The following is a 21172-nucleotide window of genomic DNA, read 5'->3' as shown; positions in this document are numbered from 1 at the left end:
TCACGAGTTCGAGCAAGAATTGCCAAAGATCATCCCGTCGAGCAAATCCTCAATGATATACAAACCGGGAGAATCACTCGCTCAAAAACTCGTTTAGCTAACTTTTGTGAAAACTATTCATTCATCTCTAGCATTGAACCAATGAAGGTTGAAGAAGCATTGGAAGATCCAGATTGGATAAAGGCTATGCATGAAGAGCTACATAATTTTGAGAGAAACCAAGTTTGGACATTGGTTGAGAAGCCCGACAAAAACCACAACATCATTGGTACCAAATGGGTGTTTCGCAACAAGCAAGATGAAGATGGACAAGTGGTTCGCAACAAAGCACGTCTCGTTGCCCAAGGGTACACACAAGTCGAAGGTATGGACTATGTTGAGACGTATGCTCCCGTTGCTAGACTTGAGTCCATTCGCATCTTACTTGCCTATGCTAATCACCATAATATCACCTTGTACCAAATGGACATTAAAAGTGCTTTTCTAAATGGTGAAATAGAGGAGGAAGTTTATGTCAAACAACCTCCCGGCTTTATCAATCCCAAGAAACCAAATCATGTTTACAAACTTCACAAAGCTCTTTATGGTCTTAAACAAGCTCCTAGAGCATGGTATAAATGCTTGACCAAGTTCCTTACTACAAGTGGTTTTGAAATTGGTAAAAATGATTCTACTCTTTTTACTAAAAGGGTTAATGGAGAACTATTTGTATGCCAAATTTATGTTGATGATATCATATTTGGTTCAACTAACCCTCTCTTTAGTGAAAAGTTTGGAAAGCTAATGTCAGAGAAGTTTGAGATGTCTATGATGAGTGAACTCAAATTCTTTCTTGGATTGCAAATCAAGCAAACTAAGGAAGGTACATTTGTCTCAAACAAAGTACACCAAGGACTTATTCAAGAAGTTCAATATGCAAGAATGCAAAGGTATGTCTACACCCATGCCTACTAGTGGACATAATGATTTAACCAAAGATGGTGAACCGGTTGATCAAAAGGTTTATCGCTCTATGATTGGTTCATTGTTATACCTTTGTGCTTCACGTCCCGATATTATGCTGAGTGTGTGCATGTGTGCACGATATCAAGCTGCTCCTAAAGATTGTCATCTTAAGGCTGTGAAAAGGATAGTGAGATATTTAATCCATACACCAAATTTTGGCATTTGGTATCCTAAGAGGTCTTCTTTTGATCTTCTTGGCTATTCCGACTCGGATTATGCCGGAGACAAGGTTGATAGAAAGTCCACTTCGGGTACTTGTCAATTTCTTGGTAGATCTCTTGTGTCTTGGTCCTCCAAGAAACAAAACTCGGTATCCTTATCCACCGCCGAAGCTGAATACATTGCCGCTGGTTCATGTTGCGCTCAATTACTTTGGATGACTCAAACTCTTAAAGATTATGGGATTTATATGAAACATGTTCCACTGCTTTGTGACAATGAAAGTGCTATTAAAATTGGCCATAATCCTGTACAACATTCTCGAACTAAGCATATTGAAGTTCGTCATCATTTCATTCGAGATCATGTTGCTAAGGGTGACATCAATCTTAAGCATGTTCGCACCGACAAGCAATTAGCAGATATATTTACTAAACCACTTGATGAGAAAGCATTTTGCAGGTTGAGAGGAGAATTGAACATCATTGATGCTTCGAACTTGGAGTAGAAACTCCATTGGATACATGCAAGACATGAGCTTATGACTAATCCATGATATATCTCTCATGATAACTATCTTATGTCTTGGATACATTTGTACCTTGCATGTTGTCTAACCCATGTAGGTGCTTGGTCAAATCTAATTCCATGAGATTGCGACTCACTCATATCCTGAGCGATCTCTACATCACCAAGACTCTACACAATAGTGGTTGAAGACAAGGAAGCACAAAACCATACAAACATATCCTTTGACAAATTCTATGATTGAGCTTCATGATTGTCATTTTTGGATACACAGGTGCTCTTCCTTGCAAAAACTAACCCATGTAGGTAGATGAACCCAAACTCCAAATGATGCTCCCAACTCTCGATGAGCTACATCAACCTTGAGCACCCACACAAGTTCAACTACATGAGCAAGAACCACATCACCACCCAAGGTATGTTATTCCATCTTAGAGAAGCTTTACTCCAAGACATGAGTCAAAGCAACTCAACAAGATGTGAATACATCAAGATGCTTAAACGAAAAATGGTAACCCCATTTTGAGCTTAAACGATGAGTATGACCTATGATCAAGTGTTCTAACTTGACTCCTAAGTCAATATACTCTAACATAGGTGACTATGCCACCGCCCAATTCTAGATGAAGTTCTCTTGTGTTCCTTTCTGAGTTATTGCATTTGTCCCTTGCATATTTGTTTCTTTATTTTTCAAACCTTTTACCCTTTTCTTTTTGATTTTTGTTCTGCATATTTCTGCTTCAAATTCCTTGCAAATCTTTCAGCTAATTCATTGCAAATCTTTGTGAGATCTTACCTGACTAGTGAGCCGAGGTGACAAGTTTTTTTTGATGAACTCGGTTTCACCGAATTGCCATTTTCGGTCCAACCGAATCCCTTCGGTACTACCGAAACATGCCACTCGGTGCCACCGATTTCGCAACAGGAAAAACAGTTTGCCACATATTCTATATTTCTTCTGATCCAGCTCCACTCAATGAATCTTGTCCTCTACAAGCATCACAGTTTTATTCCCTGCTTTGTACTGAATCTCAAGGACCAAACCTATTCGACGGATTCCAGGAGAAACCTTCTTGGAAATTGATGTCAAAGGGGGAGAGAGAGGTCACATCAAAGCTTGTAGGAGAGAGAGAGATCACATCAAAGCTTGTAGGAGAGAGAGATCACATCAAGGGAGAAAAATAGTCTCAAGGACCAAACCTACAAGAGAGAAAATATTAAGGGGGAGAGAGAGACCTCAAGGGGGGAGAGAATACTCAAGGATCCCGTATATTAAGGGGGAGAAAGAAATCTCCAAGGGGGAGAGAATACTCAAGGATCCCAGGTGCTTGATGTTCAGCTCTGATTTTCTGTTTCCTATCTTCTCCCAATATCCCATGTAAGATTCAGGGGGAGCAAGACACCTAAGGGAAAGAAATCAGTCAAATTCATTGCATATCTTTATTCTTGGGGACATGCTGAATTCAATGTGGTACCTTGTACTCACTCTCTACATGTCATCCCAGTCTTGGTATTCTTGTGGTTTCTTTTGTTTGCTCTGGCTAGTGGATGTACCTGTGTTATCTAACCTTGTTTGTGCAGGTTCATTCCATCCTAAGCCAACTCAAGACCACAAGGTAAGTATATGCATCAAAATCATGAGTATTAGGAGTTCTTGCTTATGTACATACTGTTTGCAAGAAGGACTCATGAGCATGAAGGTATTTTCTTTGATAATCTTTTGCTCTGATGCATATGGCCAAGATACATGTAACACATTTCCTACTCTGTCATGGTTATGCTCTCACATGCCTCTATATTTCATATTTACATGAGTACATACATGTAGGGGGAGCCTATGCTTGTTACATGTCCTTCCAAAGCTTTACTTGCTGTTCTTTATATCTTTATCTAAAAGTACATACATGTACGTTGCCATCAATTACATGAGTACATACATGTATGTTGCCATCAATTACCAAAAAGGGGGAGATTGAAAGCACAAGTGCTCCCTAGGTGGTTTTGATAATTGATGACAACATATCTCTTGTTGGACTAACTTTTCTATCTAGCATGTTTCAGATAAGTTCAACAATGGAGTGGCATGGACTAAAGGTTGTGGGAACTCCTTCAAGATGCTAAGGACAAAGGATTGGCTAAAGCTTCAAGCTCAAGACTCCTCATTTTACATTTTAGTGATCCAAGATCACATTGAGTCTTTAGGAAAAGCCAATACTATTAAGGAGGGATGAGGTGTTGCTTAATGAGCCTCTTGCTTCATGTGCTTAGTGATATGCTCCAAAACCCTCAGCTACTTTCCCACTTCCACATATGACCTAAACCCTAAGCCAAACTCGGTCCTACCAATTTTTCCTATCCAGCGCCACCGAGTTTCACTTGTCATAAGCCACTGCCAAACCCTAATCAGTTCGGTCTCACCGATGGGATCTCGGTCTCACCGAGATGGGCTTGCAAACTCTCTGTTACCCATTGCAATATTCTCGGTCCCACCGAGAAATGCAATCGGTTCCACCAAGTTTGCTTGGCCAAATCTCAGTTTCACTTATTACCCAAATCGGTCCCACCGAGTTTGAGTAATTGGTCAAACCGAGTTTTGGATCTTCCCTAACCCTAGCACATCGGTCCCACCGAGTTGATCCAGTCGGTCCCACCGAAATCTCTAACGGTCACTAGGTTTACATTTTCGGTCCGACTGAGTTTGTTGATTCGGTCCCACCGAGATTGGAAAACTGTGTGTAACGGTTGGATTTTGTGTGGAGGCTATATATACCCCTCCACCTTCTTCTCATTCGAGGAGAGAGCCATCAGAACACACACACCATTCCAACTCATATGTTCTGAGAGAGAGCCACCTACTCATGTGTTGAGACCAAGACATTCCATTCCTACTATACGAATCTTGATCTCTAGCCTTCCCAAGTTGCTTTCCACTCAAACCCTATTTCCACCAAATCCAAATCCTATGAGAGAGAGTTGAGTGTTAGGGAGACTATCATTTGAAGCACAAGAGCAAGGAGTTCATTACCTACACACCATTTGTTACTTCTTGGAGAGTGGTGTCTCCTAGATTGGCTAGGTGTCTCTTGGGAGCCTCCGACAAGATTGTGGAGTTGAACCAAGGAGTTTGTAAGGGCAAGGAGATCGCCTACTTCGTGAAGATCTACCGCTAGTGAGGCAAGTCCTGTGTGGGCGATGGCCATGGTGGGATAGGCAAGGTTGCTTCTTCGTGGACCCTCTGTGGGTGGTTGCTTCTTCGTGGACCCTTCGTGGGTGGATCCCTGTGTGGACTCGCGCAACTGTTACCCTTGGGTGGAGCCCTGTGTGGACTCGCGCAACCGTTACCCTTCGTGGGTTGAAGTCTCCATCAACGTGGATGTAGGATAGCACCACCTATCCAAACCACGGGAAAAACATCCGTGTCTCCAATTGCGTTTGAATTCTCCAAACCCTTCCCTTTACATTCTTGCAAGTTGCATGTTTTACTTCCCGCTGCCTATATACTCTTTGCATGCTTGCTTGATATGTATTGTGTTGAAATTGTGTCTAAACTCCACTTAAACCCAAAAAGCTTAAAAAATTGCAACTTCAGCATTATGTGTCTAACCACCCCCCTCTAGACACATCTACTTCTAGATCCTACACGTGCGGCTCCTGGAAGCCCCCAGCCCTCTCGTCCTGGTGGTGGTCCTCGTTTCTCCTTGGCTGCGGCGGCAGCGGTGGGAGGCCTGTGTTGCCTTGCGGGCGATCCTCGCGAGGCTGATCCCTCCAGTCTCCCTCGCGAGGCTGATCCCTCCAGCGTCCCTCGCGAGGCGGGTCTTGCCAGTGATCCTTGCGAGGTTGATCGCGCCACCCTTGGCACGGGCCACGGTCTTCCCAGCGTCCTGCGTTCCTTCCTCCTCCTCGGCCGTAGCCCCGGTCACTGCGGTCAGGGCGACGGCCGATCCGTCCTTCTCACACGGATCAGAGCTCTTGACATTCGTTGGTGTTGTGGGTGTGGAGGTCGTGGTACACACAATACCGGCTGCCCTTGGAAGGTTCGGGCTGATCTCTGCCCCGCTTGGTGTCTGATTCTGCCGCGAGCACGGCAGCTCCCTTGCACTTCACATCCTTGGCCTTTGGCTTCTTCTCTTCCGGGTCTGCGGCAGGCAGCTCGAGGAGGGAGAGACGCCCTTCCTCGGCCCTGGCGCACTTGGTTGCCAGGTTGAACAGTTCCAAGGAGGTGCACAGGTCTTCATGCATCGCCAGCTCCTCCTTCATCTTGACGTCGCGCACGCCGTCGGAGAAGGCCGAGATGATGGCCTCGTCAGTCACCTTGGGAATCTTGAGGCGCGCGTTGTTGAAGCGCTGGATGTACTTCTGCAGGGTCTCCTCGGGTTGTTGCTTGATGCGGCGCATGTCGCTCACGGCGGGTGGCCGGTCGTGAGTGCCTTGGAAGTTGGCGTTGAAGCGGGTGCGCATCTCGTCCCAGGAGGAGATTGTGCCTGGAGCCAGGTTCAGGAGCCAAGTTCGGGCCCCGTCCTTGAGCACCATGGGGAACCAGTTCGCCATGACCTTCTCGTCTCCACTGGAAGCTTCGATGCCCAGCTCGTAGAGCTGGAGGAACTCCGCAGGGTCAGCCGTGCCGTCGTAGCGAGGAGGCAGGTCTGGCTTGAACTTGCCAGGCCACGCGACGTTGCGTAGCTCGGCGGTGAAGGCGCGGCAGGCCTTGGATGACGGGGAACTTGGTCTTGCATGTCCCCACGCGCTGCAGCTGGGAGCAGCACGGGGTCCTGACGCGCGGGAACAGGAGCATGGTCGCGACGTGCTGGAGCAGGGAGCGCCCGGGCAGCTTCCTGCGGGCGAGGGACTTCTTGACAGCTCTGCTCTTGCTGTGCTGGCGCCTGATGGAGCGGGTTCCGCCCAGGGGCCACGCGCCTTGGAGCCATGGCGCCTTCCTGAGAAGGAGGCGGCCGGGGCGCTGCCGGGGCTTCATTGCCCGCGCGGGGCGAGGTGCGGTGCAGCGGAACGGACGGCGCAGGAGAGCCCCCTGCGGCACGGACAAGCTCGGCGACGCGGTCGAGACATTCTTCGTAGACGTCATCGACGGGACGGTAGCGCAGGAGCTCGTTCGCTGCGATGAGTGCAGCCCGAGCCTCCATGGGCGCGCGGAGCGCGCGGGACGAAGAACCAGCTGGGGTGAGCGAGGGAGTTGCGGTGCGGCCGTCTTGCCGCACGGACGGATGCTGGGACGATGCTTGATGCTCGTCCCCCGCCGGGCCGGTGGCGGCGTTGACGGCAGGTGATGGGGAACGGCGAGGTCGCCCGCCGACAGGGGCCGTCTGGGCGACGCGGGAAGTGAGCGCGGCCCGGCGCTCGGCGCGGGCCCGACGAGCGTTAGACATGGGCGTGATGGTCGGAGGAGATCGGGGTGGTGGAAGACGAATCCCGGTGCACCCCTACCTGGCGCGCCAAATGTCGGATTTCGGGTTCTGGCAGACCCTTGAGGTTCGAACACTAGGGTGCGCGCGGAGATTTCGCCTCCTACCTACCTGCACCCCTCCGCCTTGGTAGGATCTGAACTATGGAAAGAACAACACAAGAGACACAGGGTTTATACTGGTTCGGGCCACCGTTGTGGTGTAGTACCCTACTCCAGTGTGTGGTGTGGTGGATTGCCTCTTGGGCTGATGATGATGAACAATACAAGGAAGAACAGCCTCACGAGGGTCTGTTCTTGGTCGGGGCGATGAGCTGCTAGGAGGAGCTCAGTCATCTTTCTCTCTCTCTACCTGATATTCTCTATCCTTCGATCCCTGCGGCTCAGCTCTCTCTCTTTTTCCGTCTCTCCCTGCCCTGTGGGTGGCTGGTCCTATTTATAGAGGCCCTGGTGCTCTTCCCAAATATCGAGCGGGAAGGGAGCCAACAATGGCGGCCTAATTTGAAGGGGACAGCTAGTATCAACTATCCTGACAAAAGTTGTCTTCGCCTGCGCAAAGCTCTGGTGATGACGCCGTCTTGGGCTCCACGGTGACCTCCGTCTCGTAGTCCTCCTGGTCTTGGTCTCGTTGCACCGAAATGGCAACCTTAGCCTGATGCCTCGGTACTCCGCGGCTGCGCTTGCCCCCTTTGCACCAAAGAGGAAGGGAGGACGCTGCGCGGGCTGGCACCCGCCTGGCGCCCCCAGTCGTCATGGCTTGTGTGATCTCTCCGCCTCCTCGTGAGCCAGCCTGACGAGGCCGCGCCTGAGGAAGCTCCGCGTCGTCCGCCCCGCGAGGCTTGGCCCCTCGCGAGGGTCTTGGGTTGGTGTTGCTGAAGATGGGCCGCGCTGGGCCCCCCTTTGAGCCACGCCGCAGGCCGCAGGCAGGCAAGTCTAGGGACCCCCGTTCCCAGAACGCCGACAATCTCGATCTCTTTCTCCATTTGGAAACGCTGAAACGGAGGGCTATGGTTTGGAGAATTATAGGATTAGATGGCTAGTCTAACTGAAGTAGTAGATGATTATTTAAAGAGGTTAAAACAATGTGAACGTAGTGGGGTTTGGTAGCAGATGAAGATGAAGGGGAGGTGAAGAAGCCGAGGAAAATCGGTTCCTGATGGAGAAGTAAATGGGAGAAGTGGCATGCAGGCAATTGAGCTAGGTAGACTAAACGAAAAGGCTATGCAGGTAGACTGAGTAGTCGTACCTGTTCGTGTACGTGCCCATCCTTCCTGATAGGTGGGACCTATGCAAACAGATAAAAAATGTGTCGTAGCTGGTTCAGATGGACATTGGTGTGTGCATGGGAGACACAACATTCTCTGGTTAAGGAATACACGGTTATCCTCATCAAAAAATAAAAGGCCCATCTTCGCGCTTTTGCATGCATGAGAATTTGGTTCTGCTCGCAATATGGATGATACCTGGAGGATGAAGTGAACAGGCATGCTAGCACGGGAGACCTATTTCCGCTATACAATACTGGAGTACTCATGTTCCTACTACTACTACTACTACTAGTAGTACAACTATGGTACACTTGATGGTCAAAATACTATTCATCCGGTCCTCACAGTGAAGTGACAACACCCTGCGCCTGACACTAGTCCATGCGGCGTGTTCGGGTTACCGAAGTCAGCCTCACCCTATGCACTGTGCAGTTTGTCACTGCCGCTGTACATCACATTAGCATGCCTCGCCTCGTCTCCCTCTCCCCTCCCATAGCACCACTCCATCTCCATCTCCATCTCCGTCTCCATCTCACTGTGCCCCCATGTACCGTCGCCTCGCTCGCCTCCCCCAGTACCACTATTCCCTCGCTAGCCGCTCCGGCACCTACAACCTTCTACCCCGTAAATCAAGCCCCCCAAAACCCCACCTTCCAAACTCCACCATGGCCGAACGCGAACCGCGTAGCATCCATATGAGCCGCGATTGGAGCAATCTCCCCAGTGACATCCTCGACCTCTGTTGTTCATGTATGGATATGTTGAGCGCCCTGCGGCTGGCTGCATGCTCGAGGGACATGCACACAGCCATCGTCGAAGCGAGGCCTAAGCTTTTCAAGACACCCTACTTGCTTCTATCTGGTCTTGCGAGATTGTCTCACCATGATACGGAGGCGTACATGATGCCCCTCGACTTCAATCGATCTCCATTAGCCAAAACTTCTTTGCAGGTATGTAGTGGGTCACCGTACATCATTTCCCTAGACTTCGATCCGATCACCATCGGCCGAAACTTCTTGGCAGGTATGTACTGGGTCGGCATGAACTCCCACTGGATGGCTGCCTTCAGAAAAGATGGTAAAAAGTTGGTGCTCATGAACTTCTAGACCTCCCATGAGATTATCCTTCCTTCATTGGATTATATAGAGTTTTACCATCGCGGTCCAAGTCATCTAGATTACCATGTCAGTTGGACGGACATTGTTTTGCAGAAGATTGTAATCTACCAAGTGCCCACACGACATGCGAATTACGCAGACTTCAAGATAATTTCCTTGTTTGGCCGCGGACTCGCCTATATTTACGCCAGTGTCTTCTTTAGCTGGAGACAACTCATCTCGCAATGGATCATCGTCAAAGCTGATACACACTTCCGTGATGCTATTGAACACAATGGCATCATCTACGCGATCGACAAAGCAGATGGCAGCACGTATTGCTCGGACGACGCGTGTAAGTTGTTTCCGTATCATGTTAAGGATGACACCATGACACTGTTTGAACTTTTTGTGATGATTGGCATATCCCTGTTTGAGCAGAATTTGAGTAGAACTATGGCAATGTATTAGAGACGCCGTAAATCAGCTATATTTGGAATGAGTTAATTCATGCGATTGTGACCATGTCATTACAACCAATTTGTACCCCTGAATAATCAAACGGTTAGGAATATATGGATATTCTCCTTATTTTACAGTAATCTATATACTACTAAATATGAGTGTGTGTCAATGGCCATGTTAGTTTCCTCATTTTCATGATGTAGAAACATGCACCACACTGTTGGTTTCATCTAACCATACATTAGGGAAGTAAATGTGCATATGGAGAACTCTATATTTGGAAGTAGTGAAATCCTGTAATGCTTACCATGTGTACATACCTACATCCGCCCTTCAGCAATCAATGGCTAGAATAATATCCTCACAAAAATTTTGCCCACAGAACACGAGTATATAACAATGCATGGTCTGTTAGTTACCTTGAAAAATTTGTTTGTGAGGACATAACATGATTACATAACATGCATGACCCAAGTAGAGAAAGTATGTTAGAACATGAGGGAGAGGCATGAGCTAACATAATTTCTCTACTTGGATCATATGCACTTATGATTGGACCCCTAGCAAGCATCCACAACTACTAAAGATCATTAAGATCATGAAACCCAACCATAGCATTAACTATCAAGTCCTCTTTACTCCCATACGCCATAACCCACTTATCCACATTTGGGCTGCTGTTACCCCCGCAACAGCGACAATAAGCAAACCATGAACATATTGCAACACCCTACATCGGGGCCCCTCCATTTGCGTGACACAGAGGGCACCATAGGACAACACCATAAATAAAATAAACAATCATACCAACCAAGATCATGATTAACCCACAGGACAAAATGGATCTACTCAAACATCATAGGATAACCAAATACCAGTGGGAGATAATATATGAAGTTGAGCACCATGTTTAAGTAGAGATTACAGCTGGGAGAAGAGGTGTTACACTGCTGCATAGAGGGGGAGAAAGTTGGTGTTGACGGTAGCAAGGTTGTTGATGTAGATCGTCGTCATGATCCTGGCCCCGACATTACTCCGGCGCCACCAGGAGAGAGGGAGAGAGAGCCCCCTCCTTCTTCTTCCTTGGCCTCCCCCCTAGATGGGAGGAGAGTTTCCCCACTAGTCCTTGGCCTCCATGGCAGCGGAGGGGCGGGAGCCCCTTCGAGATTGGATCTCCCTCTCTGTTCTCTTCTGTTTCACGTTCTCCAGATCTGACCCTTCATCATTTCTTAAATTCCCGGAGGTCCGTAACTCTGATTGCGCTGAAATTTTTACATGATTTTTTTCATACATTATCTTTCTTGCGCCAGAAGAAGGGCCCCAACTGACTTGAGGAGGGCATAAGACACCTAGGCGTGCCAGGGGGTGCCCGGCTCGCCCTGGTGGGTTGTGGTCACTGTGGGCCCCTGTTTGTGTTGATTCCAAGTCCCAAAAATCACATATATTCCAAAATAATTCTCCGTAAATGTTTACACATTTAGACTTCGTTTGATATGGATTTTCTACGAAACAAAAAACATGCAACAAACAAGAATTGGCACTGGATCAATAGGTTAGTCCAATAAATCATATAAAATGTTGCCAAAAGTATGTGAAAGTTGTATAATATTGGCATGAAACAATCAAAACATATAGAACGATGGAGACGTATCAGCATTCCCAAGCTTAATTCCTGTTCGTCCTCGAGTAGGTAAATGATAGAAAAAGATAATTTTTGATGTGGAATGCTACCTAGCATAAACTTGATCATATATCTAATCATGGCATGAATATTAAGACATAAGTGATTCAAAGCAATATTGTATAATTTGACATAAAGACATCAATACTCAGGCATCCCAACAAACAATCATGTCTTTCAAAATATCAACGCTAAAGAAAGCTATCCCTACAAAATCATATAGTCTTGTCATACTCTATCTTCTAAACACAAAGTATTTATCATGCACAACCCCGATGAAAAGCCGAGCAATTGGTTCATACTTTTTAATGCGCTTTAGCTTTTTCATCCCTCACGTAGTACATGAGCGCGAGCCATGCATATAGCACTACAGGTGGAATAGAGTATGATGATAGGGATAAATATAGAGAAGACAAAAAAGGAAGAAAGTCTCACATCGACGCGGCTAACCAACGGGCTATGGATATGCCCATCAATTGATATCAACATGAGGAGTAGGGATTGACATGCAACGGATCCACTAAGAGCTATAAGTGTATGAAATCTCAATATGAAAACTAAGTGGGTGTGCATCCAACTTGCTTGCTCATGAAGACCTCATGCATTTGAGGAAGCCCATCATCGGAATATACGAGCCAAGTTCTATAATGAAAAATTCCCACTAGTATATGAAAGTGACTAAATAGGAGACTGTCGGTGTCAAAACCGGTGGATCTCGGGTAGGGGGTCCCGAACTGTGCCTCTAAGGCGGATGGTAACAGGAGGCAGGCGACACGATGTTTACCCAGGTTCGGGCCCTCTCGATGGAGGTAATACCCTACGTCCTGCTTGATTGATCTTGATGATATGAGTATTACAAGAGTTGATCTACCACGAGATCGTAGAGGCTAAACCCTAGAAGCTATCCTATGGTATGATTGTCTGTTGTCCTACGGACTAAACCCTCCGGTTTATATAGACACCGGAGGGGGCTAGGGTTACAAAGAGTCGGTTACAAGGGAGGAGATCTACATATCCGTATTGCCAAGCTTGCCTTCCACGCCAAGGAAAGTCCCATCCGGACACGGGACGACGTCTTTAATCTTGTATCTTCATAGTCCAACAGTCCAGCCAAAGGATACAGTCCGTCTGTCCGAAGACCCCCTAATCCAGGACTCCCTCAGTAGCCCCTGAACGAGGCTTCAATGACGATGAGTCCGGCGCATAGATTTGCCCTCGGCATTGCAAGGCGGGTTCTTCTTCCGAATACTCCATAGAAGATTTTGAACACAAGAATAGTGTCTGGCTCTGCAAAATAAGTTCCACATACCACCGTAGAGAGAATAATATTTCCACAAATCTAATCTGCTGACACGTTTAGCAACATGACATTATGCCATGGCCCGGTCTTTATTCAAACCGTTTTTCTCAACCAGCACTGCACATATTGCGACGCGATTTTCTTGACACGTCTTGTCAAAGCAGAGATCGTGTCCCCCTTATTACGGGATTCTCATCAATACGGACGTGGGTAACCCAATCATTCCTGTTGGTATGACTCCTCGATTTTAGGCAAGTCCCAAATGGCCACGAGGAGGACGCTTGATATTCACCCTATTTATAAAGAGGCCAAGGCCTGTCCTTTTTTCCCTCTCGTGCTCAATCGAATCCTTCCCCCGCCTCGAGTTCCAACACCCAAGGCTCAGGTCAGGCTCTTCAGACCTTCAACCATGTCCGGATCCAACCTTCAAGGTCGGTGGATGCCCTCCTCTGTCACAAAGGAAGACATCAAGAAGCTAAGAGAGGCCAGGTATCTGACCGCCGAAATCTTGCACAGGCTGCCTGCCCGAGGACAGGTCATCCCCACTCCCAAACCCAACAAGAGTGTTGTATTCTTCTCTCACTTCCTCCGAGGGCTAGGCCTCGCTCTGGATCCCTTTGTTAGGGGGCTCATGTTCTATTATGGGCTGGATTTCCATGACTTGGCCCCGGATTCCCTCCTTCACATTTCGTCGTTCATCGTCGTGTGTGAGGCCTTCCTCTGCATTACCCCACACTTCGGCCTATGGATCAAGACCTTCAATGTGAAGACGAAGATGATCGAGGGGCGGCGCGCAGAGTGCGGAGGTGCCGTAATAAGCAAAAGCGATGAAGCTCCATGGACAGAGGGTTCCTTCCCAGAGGTGTCCAGTTTGTGGCAGCGGGAGTGGTTTTATATCACAGCTCCCCGGAGTACCAAGTGGGTAGCCACCCCTGCCTTTCTCTCAGGCCCCCACCACAACTGACGTCATGGATAAACAAGGGGTTGAACTGGGGGCCGGTAAATGATGTGCCAATATTGCAGTCACATCCGAGATCTCCTTGAGAGAGATGCCAGCCTGGTCTCGGTAATGCAAGTCAGGCTAGTTCGTCGGGTCCCGCCTTGCAAACGTCGACCACTCCGTATGTGGGAGTTCAACCCGGAAAGGACCACCAATTATTCAACACTTCCTCGGCATGACGATCAAAGAGATGTACAAATTGTTCTTCGGACAACAAATAAGGTGTCCGAACACCACCGAGGATGCCGGTCTGAGCTGCAATCACCCAGATACCCAAGTAAGTAAACCCGTGGCCGAACACGCCGTCTTTTTATTTATTATAACATCATTCTGAAAAGTCGCTCTTTGACCAGGACTGGGTAACAAAGGCGAAGATGATCAGGTGTTCGGCCCCCTTCCCGAAGGTTCAGCAAATCCAGTACTAGCCAGAATGCTCGAGCTGGCGCCTTATCAGGCACCCTCAGGGGAAGATAAAGGGGAGAATAAAGAGGCTGAAAGCGGGCCTCGCTCATTATTCATCCAAACTGGGGGAATTAGCGCCTCCGCGAAGGAGGATAACGAGGGAGAAGAATCTGAAATTCCCTCTCCCCAAGGAAGGAAGAGGACCACCTCTGAAGACCTGGAAACAAAGGTTTCCAAACGGGGGAAGAAATCTTCGCCAGAGGGTCTTGCCTGGGAGTGTACTCTTGCCACACAGTGTCCGCAAGGGGATCAGCCCTCTACCGAGCTGTAAGTAAACAAAAAGTACTTAATAGTAAAAATATCTTACATTACTTCTGAAGATAATAACCGAAGCATATATCTTGCAGTTCGGATCGTAGCCCTTCTCGAGAGAGTTCATCTTCGGGGGATCTTCTTCCGGAGATGATGGAGAGCGAAACACCTCCTCCTGCCACCCCGCCTCATGAGGCGGGTGACCCTGAAGTGTCGTCGTGGAGGGTTTCTCCTGATCCGCCAAGGCCAGAGGGTAATCCTTTGGCCACCCGAAGTCCTCAGTATTCGGCTCCTAAAGAGAGCAACAAAAAGAATCCGGAACCGTACTGTGTGCGGTCGGACGCACTGAAGGATCTTCTGGAGCAAGCGGCCATCTCAGAAGCGCATCGTACACTAATGGGTACGGTGATTGAAAGGATTTCATCCGCCGAAAGCGGGTTGCATGAAGCTTTTATGAGTCTACTAAAAGGCTTTGAGGTACGTGACATAGTGTATGTTTTTGACAGTACCGCACACGTTAGGTGTGCCCTATGCAGATACTAGCCCCTGAGACTCTGGTTGCCATCGAGAACGGCGGCAAATAGAGGATCATAGTCCCAGGTAATAATCAGACCGCCTTCATGTGCAGGTGGCTGAAGGTCCGGTGGCTAGCTGGACTGGTGAGTTTGCCGAGCTGAAGCGGCAACTTGATGCGGCAGATGCCGACATCGTGCTTGTCAACAAGCGGCTCGACGATGCACATGGTATGTGATTTCTCCGGTGATCAACACATAGTAAGAGGAGCATGATGCCAATATCTTTAATATGTTGTGACTGCAGATGGAGTTGCCACCATGGAGACCCTTCGGGCGGAACTTTCCCGAGCCAAGTAACAAGCCAGAAATAGCGATGCGGCCGCTCTAAAGGCGGTCGAAGAGCTGAGTACTTCAAGGATCAAAAAGATCATGAAGTGGAAAAGCTGTTCTGGTCACATTTCCATGCTCCAGTGCGTCCGCTGCTGTTGAATGAGCGAATGGTCGAGTGGGCCGAGCTCCATAGGTTGTCTGGATTTTCCATGAGGTCTGTTGTGGATCATTTGTGGCCGGAAGGGCCAAGGCCGAATAGTTACTTTAGTTTAGTGCAACAATTCCTTGGTGCAGTGCCGCACATCGACGCTATGAAGAGGTCGGCATGCATAGAGGGTGCGCGGATGGCACTTGCCCGTGTCAAGACATACTGGGCAGAGATGGTGGCCACCACTATTGCAACACAGGGTTCGGCCGTGGGCCGAGTAACTGCCGAGCACTACTTTGAAGAAGTCCTTGAAGGCGCTCGTTCGATGGAGTCAGAGTGCTCGAAGAATAGTATGTTCTAGTGACATGTATTCCCATTGTAAAAAACAATGTTTTATTGAATTATAAAGGTGTGTTTATACTTTTGCCTGAAAGTATTATGATGCCTCTTGTGCGGCCGTTTATGTATATATGAATATAACCTGAAAATTTGTAGTCGTCGGCTTTAGCCCCCACGCATATAATGCGGGGGTGTTCGCAAAAAATGCGTATTCACCCTTGATCCAACGTCTTGGTCCATAAAGGACGTAGTAGCGCAGTGAACGAGGCAATCAGACTATATTGCTTTAACACTTTCACTTAGCCATAAGAGTTTGACGGTGGGACTACTATATAGCCCCTGGTACTTCCGCGCTCGTCCGAATACGGGGCGCGTACGTACATGATCGGGAAATGGCCCTTCATTAATGCGGAGGAATCCCGAAGATTCCGCTAAGTCATCGAGTGGTTGACCAGTCTCGCGCTTTATCATGACAGTCAGTTTTCGGCTTTCTCTACTAAGTCGCTCATCCGGATAAACCAGGGCACAATTGCAATAGTTCTCTCGATGCCGCCTTAGCCAATAGAGCGGAACGTAAGGTAGCAAAACACAGGAGCCGGGCAAACCCAACATTTGACCAAAGACATGATTCGGAGCTGATGCATATAAGGCCAAACTCGCGACGCCGAACACTCCCTAAGGTATTCGGTCTTTATAACATTTGTCGGGCTGAACAATGACCTTAATAATAAACCCTGAGTGTCCAGGTACGTACAATATCCTGACGTGGCCACATGCCAATAACGTCAGCATCCTTCTCGGTTGTATTGAGTATCCGGAGGATGTGAACAACAAGAGACAGTAAAAAAGATTTACGCAGGGTCTTAATCTGAAAAGAAACCTTTGAGCGGGTCCCTGCTGCACGTCTGCGCCTGTGTCTCCGTTGTGCCGTGTCCTGGTCGAGTGTAGCACGATTGTCATCTGTAAAAGAGAAGAACTTAGGTGAAAGTTGCCGTGCCAGAAAATTGGTTATTATCAATAAGCCATTAAAATTCAAGATAAGTCAAGTTGAGCCGAACTAGCCCTGATTACATGCGGGAAGCCCCTGGTACCATCTATGAGGGTTTAACCATCAAACCAATCTCATGTATATGTAGTGATGCGCCAGACTCGTCTAACCGTGTCCGTGGTCTTGACGACCTGTCATTTATTCTGGTTGGTGAGGCCGTCTAGTGCTCGGCTGTTAAAGCCGCCGCACATTCTTCTGCGCATAGAGAACGCTCAATATTTCCACTAACTGTGATGGTGCCACGTGGACCTGGCATCTTAAGCTTGAGAGAAGCATAATGCGGTACTGCATTAAAACGAGCGAAAGCCGCTCTTCCGAGTAGTGCTTGATAGCCACTTCGGAATGGGGCGATGTAGAAAGTTAACTTTTTGCTTCGGAAGTTGTCGGAAGAACTGAATACAACGTCTAGTAATAGGGAGCCCGTGCAGCGGATCTCTGGGCCTGGTATTACTCCCTTGAAGGTAGTATTACTGCGGCTGATTTTTGTCGGGTCTATCCCCATTTTGCAGACTGTGTCCTGATATATCAGATTTAGACCACTGTCGCCATCCATAAGGACTCGTGTGAGATGGTATCCGTTTGTTATTGGGTCTAACACCAAGGCAGCCAATCCTTCATGCCGGATGCTTGTTGGGTGATCCCTGCAATCGAAAGTGATTGGGCAGGCCAACCAGGGGGTGAACTTGGGTGTGACGGGCTCTACGGCGCGTATGTCTCGGAGTGCATGTTTGCTTCTCCTCTTCTTCACATGGATCATGTTTACTGTTTTAACCTCTGGTGGGAATTTTTTCTGTCCTCCAGTTCTTTGCTGGCGAGGTTCGTCCTCGTCTTCGCTTGATGTTCCCCCCCTTGTGTTCGGCGTTTAGCTTACCAGCCTGCTTGAAGACCCAGCATTCTCTATGGGTGTGATTTGCAGGCTTATCGGGGGCGCCATGAATTTGACATAGTTTGTCTAGAATCTTGTTTAGGCTAGACGGTCCATCTCTGCTGCCTTTGAAAGGCTTTTTCCGCTGACCTGGTCGAGATCCCCTAAATCCGGCGTTTACCGCCGTAGTATCTGGGTTGTCTTCTTTATTGCGACGCTTGCTTTTACTACGTCGTGGTTTTCCATTGCCATCCTTGACTTCGGATGTGCTTGGGTCACTGGTGCTACTGCAGACTAACCAGCTATCTTCTCCCGCGCAAAAGCGGGTCATGGGGCTTGTCGGGGCTGCCATTGTTCTTGGCTTTTCTTGGCCGAGGTGTCTGGCAAGCCATTCGTCTCGGACGCTGTGTTTGAAAGCTGCTAAGGCTTCGGCGTCCGGATAGTCGACGATTTGGTTCTTCTTAGTGAGAAACCTGTTCCAAAGCTTTCGGGCTGACTCTCCGGGCTGTTGAATTATATGACTTAAATCGTCTGCATCCGGAGGTCGGACATAGGTCCCTTGAAAATTAGCCCGAAAAGCATCCTCGAGCTCTTCCCAACTTCCAATTGAGTTTTCGGGGAGGCTTTTCAGCCAGTGTCGAGCTGGTCCTTTAAGCTTGAGGGGAAAGTACTTGATAGCATGGAGATCGTCTCTGCATGCCATATGGATATGGAGGATAAAGTCCTCAATCCATACCCCAGGGTCTGTGGTCCCGTCGTACACCTCTATGTTTACTGGTTTGAATCCTTCTGGGAATTCATGGTCGAGCACCTCATCGGTGAAACATAGGGGGTGTGCGGCTCCCCTGTATTTGGATGTATCATGGCATTCGGACGGTTGTAGTATTCGGTTTTGATTTTGTGCCGGAGCGTGCTTCCTAGATCCATAAATGGATCTGGTCATACTGGATTTTTGGCGCAAGTCCTCACGTAGATCGTGTGTTGACTTATGTGCGACCTTGTTAGCCGCTCTATCGCGGTCACAAGGTGGTTGATCCGGCTGGTTGGCCGTTTTATTTTTTGGCTGTATGGGCTCTAAGGCCTCATCGTCGAATTCGGGTAATAGCTTGCACTTTGGATAGCTCTTTGTGTGGTAACCTCCACCATACTTTTATTCGTTTTCGAGTACTTTGTTCCAGCTGCTGTTGAGCGTATTTTGTGCGGCCTTAAGCCTTTGCTTCTGCTTCTTCAGACTCCTCGCTGTGGCAATAAGCCTTCTGCGGAGGTTCTCTTGCTCCAAGTGCGTTTCCGGGATGATGTGTGCATCTTCGTCCGGACTGTTTTCCTCCCCAGAGGGGGTTTGATGAGGTTTATCCTCGGCGTCGCCGTGTTCAAACATCGGATCCGTACTATGTTTGCCGTTTGTAGTTTCATCGTGCTCCGCCACTGTGTCAATGTGGTCGTCGTTTCCTCTGGAGTCGACTGGAGTGTTATTTTCTATTGCGCTGTTATCGCTGTTTTTGCTATGGCGGGACTTAGAGCGGTGCCGCTGACGTCGGTGCTTGAGTTGCTTCTTGGGGGGTCATCCTCCGCTGTCTCATCGCCATTGCCTCCTCTGGGTGTATCCACCATGTATATGTCATGTGATTAAGTGGCTGTCCAGCACCCTGTGGGCACTGGTTCCTGTTCGTCTCCTACATCGTCGTCCATACCGTCGATGTCTTCGGAGTCGAAGTCGAGCATGTCGGTTAAATCATCGACAGTGGCTAGTAAGTGGGTGGTGGGTTCCGTTCTAGCCGGACATGGTTCGGCCAAGGTTCTCCTGACAAGGAGAGAGATCTTAATGAATTTAGCACATCGCCGAAAGGTAAGTGCTGAAAGATATCCGCGGAGGTAAACTCCATGATCGGTGCCCAATCAGATTCGATGGGCACAGATGCAGGTGGTTCGGAGCCCGTGGCCGGGGACGAATCCAATGGTTCAGCAACACGGCTCTCGTAAAGGGTGAAGTCAGTATCCGGCTCTATCGCCACTGAGAGTGTGGCCTCCATGGTGGGGTCTATCCACCCGTCCTCGGATGGCGCAATTTGCTCCGGATTGAAGGCCGGAGTAGTTGTAGGTGTGATTTCCCGAACACTGTCCGATGGCAGAGCTGAATCATGCCTGTCGTGATCGTGCGGCGCACCTGACATGGGCTCGAATCCGTCGAAGATCAAGTCTCCGCGGATATCGGCAATGTAATTCAAGTTTCCGAACCTGACCTGGTGGCTAGGGGCGTAGCTCTTGATCTGCTTCAGATGGCCAAGCAAGTTGGCCCGTAGTACGAAGCCGCCGAATATGAAGATCTGTCCGGGGAGGAAAACCTCACCCTGGACTGCATCGTTACCGATGATCGAAGGAGCCATCAAGCCTTACGGTGACGGCACAGTGGAACTCTCAATGAAAGCACCAATGTCAATGTCAAAACCGGCGGATCTCGGGTAGGGGGTCCCGAACTGTGCGTTTAAGGCGGATGGTAACAGGAGGCAGGGGACACGATGTTTACCCAGGTTCGGGCCCTCTCGATGGAGGTAATACCCTACGTCCTGCTTGATTGATCTTGATGATATGAGTATTACAAGTGTTGATCTACCACGAGATCATAGAGGCTAAACCCTAGAAGCTAGCCTATGGTATGATTGTCTGTTGTCCTACGGACTAAACCCTCTGGTTTATATAGACACCGGAGGGGGCTAGGGTTACACAGAGTCGGTTACAAGGGAGGAGATCTACATATCTGTATTGCCAAGCTTGCCTTCCACGCTAAGGAAAGTCCCATCCGGACACGGGATGAAGTCTTTAATATTGTATCTTCATAGTCCAACAGTCCGGCTATCCGGAGACCCCCTAATCCAGGACTCCCTCAAAGACTCTCTATATGAAAAACATGGTGCTACTTTGAAGCACAAGTGGGGTAAAGGATAGTAACAATGTCCCTTCTCTCTTTTCCCCCTTTTTTCTTTTTCTTTTTTTCTCTCATTGTTCGGAGTCTCATCCCGACTTGTGGGGGAATCATAATCTCCATCAACCTTTCCTCACTGGGACAATGCTCTAATAATGAATAATGATGATCATCACACTTCTATTTACTTACAACTCAAAAGAAATAAAAATTACAACTCGATACCTATAACAAAATATGACTCTATATGAATGCCTCTGGCACTGTACTAGGATGTGCAATGATCTAGCGTAACACGTATAAAAAATGATGAACGGTGGCTGAGCCACAACTACTATGTTAGCTATATGATCATGCAAAGCAACATGACAATA

This window comes from Triticum urartu, chromosome 2 (genome assembly GCF_003073215.2).
Source record: "Triticum urartu cultivar G1812 chromosome 2, Tu2.1, whole genome shotgun sequence".
In the NCBI taxonomy this organism is placed as follows: domain Eukaryota; kingdom Viridiplantae; phylum Streptophyta; class Magnoliopsida; order Poales; family Poaceae; genus Triticum; species Triticum urartu.
This window is presented reverse-complemented; position numbering follows the sequence as displayed.